The 3,624-nt window shown below is 32.6% G+C and overlaps 1 pseudogene; it reads left to right on the top strand.

Moving 5' to 3' along the window:
* Positions 1 to 251: 251 nt before the first annotated feature.
* On the top strand, positions 252 to 1,489 carry LOC149536315 (pentatricopeptide repeat-containing protein At1g03100, mitochondrial pseudogene; annotated as a pseudogene).
* Positions 1,490 to 3,624: the final 2,135 nt, after the last annotated feature.

The raw sequence follows: 3,624 nt of genomic DNA, 5'->3' as shown, positions 1-3,624 counted from the left end.
TCCCACAAAACTACCAAGTGGTATTACATAAACCATGTGCTAAAACCATGTGCTACCTAACCCACTGACCCCACATTTAATATTGGGCATTTAATTCTTTTCCCCAATATTAAATAATTACATAAAATATTTTTACAATGTTACAATACAACTCATCAAGAATATTCTATGGGAATCTTTACATGTTGCACGTCCATCTAGGTACAACATTACATAATAAAAATAAAATAATAAAATAACAATATTATGCAATGTGTGCAACACCCATTATCTCAACATTTAGTATAGAGCTGAATAATGCACCTTAGGTTCAAGATAAGTTACAAAAAATAGCCTCCATTATGATTGACAAGGCTCCTAAATAGTTAGGAGGATCTTTAGGATCTAGAAAAATACAAAGTGATCTTATGTTCAGGGTTGGCGCTGAGAATTCGCTTATGCAATCCATAATAGAAGCTTGTTTTGGAGAGCTTGTTAGCCTAGAAAATTGTATACTTATTCCAAATGAGAAAGCCTATGCAAAACTTGTGAAAGGCCACTTGGAAGTAGACAATGTTTCTCATTTGGTTGATTTTCTTATCAAAGTACATTGGGAGGAAGGCTCTATTTCCATAGAAAATTTTCCTAGTGCTCAAGTGATTGATGCTTGTATTGTATTGGGTTGGATAGAAAAGGCACATGATATTCTTGATGAAGTAACTACAGTTGAGGTTCCAGTAGGAGCTGGAGTTTATTCTTCACTCCTAAAAGCTTACTGCAAAGCATGACGACCTACAGAGGTTTCTATACTTCTCAAGGAAGTTAGGAAGGTAGGACTTCAGCTTCATGCCAGCTACTATGATGATCTAATTGAGTTACATGTGTAAGACAGGGACCTGCGTGGTGCTCTGGATCTCTTCACAAAGATGAAAGACACTAAGATTGCATCATCAACAGATAACTACTAGCCCTTGGTAGAATTTACAAATCAAAGTAAGCGAGATTTGAGGGTCTATTTGCTAGAGGAAGTAAAAGATGATCAAGTAGATGCTATTGATGTGCATGATTGGAATTCTATCATAGACTTATTCTGCAAGAAACAACTAATGCATGATGTAGAGAAGGTTTCAAAGAAAATGAAAAAGCTAGGCTATCAGCCTAATTCACAAACTTTTTCTTCTTTTGTACAAGGTTACTATACTACAAGAGGCAAGTATAAAGAGATAATAATTTTGTGGGCGGATTTGAAGGAGATGGCATCAAAGTTTCAAATATTAGAGTAAAGCCCTTATGTTTTAATCAAGAGCTTCTTGACAATATTTTGTATGTCTTTGTTAGAGGGGGCTTTTTCAGAAAAGCCCTACAAGTGATTTCTATTATGGATTGGGAAAATATGTTTATAGACAAAGTCAAATACATATAGGTTTATTTGAAGTATCATAGAAACCTTGCTACAAATATGAAAACTCGCAAAGTATAAACTAAAGTGCAATTTACAAAAAGAGAATAGGCAACGACTTATAAAACGTAGGTTGACTTAGATTAGAATTCTTCATATATTGGTTGAGGAGTGTGAAGGGAAAGGCTTCCATGTTGAGGCTCCACATGCACTACTCCTATTACTAGTAGGCCTTGTGTAGATTATGCAAGGTTCTTAGATACTGTTGCTAGTTGAATCAAGGTGCTTAGTGAGAGGTGGGGGGTGACATTTAAAGGAATAAAGGCATCCAACTTGTTAATGAATTTTTGCTAATGACATTTGTGCAATGAAATGCATGATCACTTTGTAATTAGAGCCTTTCAAGGGTGACATATCATAATTATAGTTCCTTAAAACTCAATGCATAAGAAAAAGAAAAGAAAATTCACTATAAATAAATAGATACAAGCCACTAATGTAACTAAAACCCCAAACTTGAAGTACATCGATAATGAGCAATAACTGGAAACAAAATCCATGAAAGCTTTACTATCATTCATTATAGTAAAATAATATTGGAAAAGAAAACTATTATTTCCAGCTCAATGAACGCACAGTGTAATTTGAGTAATTGGAACTAAAATAGTGAACATCTCTCTCTCACACACACACACTAAGTGAGAGAGCGAGAGAGAGAGTATTTCTCAATGGAAATTATGGTAAATCAATTTTAAAGAAGTTTAGAGATGGAGGGAAACTTACTGATACAGTGTGGTTTCCTATAATTGAATGTTAGATATTTCCCTACTTTTATGTGGATGTAATCTTTAGTGGTAAACACTTAAATATATGTAATATAAATTATTTAAGAGTGAAACACATAATTGACTGTATCACTTCTATATTTTGATTGTCTTTATTTTCTTATTGTTGTTTTTTGTAAATTAAATTTCGATCTATTTCTTAAATTAAACAACTATTACCAGAGCGATGAGAAGTTGTGGGAACATTGCAGAGAAATTGAGAAAAGAAAGAGAAGAGGATAAATAGACAGGAAAATGCACAATACTAGACTACATATTTTTATTAAAGACCTCTAAATTAGGATCTATGAAGTATGCACTTCATTTTCCATTTGTAAAGTCATGAGAATTATCATCCTTCCATCGATGGAAGAAAGTCATGGCATGGTTTGATAGTGTTGCACTCATGGCAGTATTTGGAATTTATATGAGCCCTTCATTTGTCATTTACTTTAATTCTTACATGGATTCCTATATTTATGCATTTACTCTTGTGGTTGCTTTAAGTGTAATCAACAATTTAACCTTCTCCAATCCCAATACCAAATAACCCCTACTATAATTTATCTTCTTTAAATTTACATCCCTTTAATTTTTCTTTCCTAAAAAAAACTATTGGCGTACCTCTTGCACCTCTTTCTGGAGCAAGTGCTAGTAATATGTTTGGATGGCTGGAGTTGGTTGTCCACATAATATTAAATTAATATTTTGCATTGAATGTGGGGAGATATGACAGTTGGAGGTTGAAGGTCAAATGACTTTGGGTGGCTATTCTTGTCTACTATTAAAGGTGAAATGTGCTGTGGACAATGGAGAAATGATGGACTGGTCGAAAAATTAATATCCACCAACAACTAATGCTTGATTTTTGAGATAACAGTGTTAATATGCTTGCTTTCTAAGATAGAAGTGTTAATACTAGACTTAATTTCTTACGATGGCCCATATTGAGGCCTCGTTTGGTTGCTGGAAGATGAGGGCCAAAATTGGGCTATTACGGCTAAAATCGGATTTTGGAGAAAAAGATGGACGTTTGGTTGCTTAAATTTATAATCTGGTTTTCACTTTCGTCTTCTAATTTTTGGCCAAAATTGGATGATGCGTCTTCCAACAAAAAGATGGAATTTGAAATTTAAACTGGGTTTTGAGTTTTATGAATGTTTTTCTAATAAAATTTGGGGGTCTGCAATTTTTTGCCGATGGGGGTGGTTTTGCTGAGTGAGTTTCTATATTCATTATATGTGTTGTTTGATTGACATTTGTATTTTTTAATATTTAATATCTATTTAATATTAAATATAATTTATTTATTATTATTTTAATTTCTATATAATGTTAAAAGTAATAAATTCAAGTTTTTCTTTCCTTATTTATTATTTATTTATTTTTGTTAAGTTAAACTAATTATTAATACATTTCATT

Source organism: Cupressus sempervirens, chromosome 10 (genome assembly GCF_028749045.1).
Source record: "Cupressus sempervirens isolate cs-2001-9-10 chromosome 10, ASM2874904v1, whole genome shotgun sequence".
In the NCBI taxonomy this organism is placed as follows: Eukaryota; Viridiplantae; Streptophyta; class Pinopsida; order Cupressales; family Cupressaceae; genus Cupressus; species Cupressus sempervirens.
This window is presented reverse-complemented; position numbering and strand designations above follow the sequence as displayed.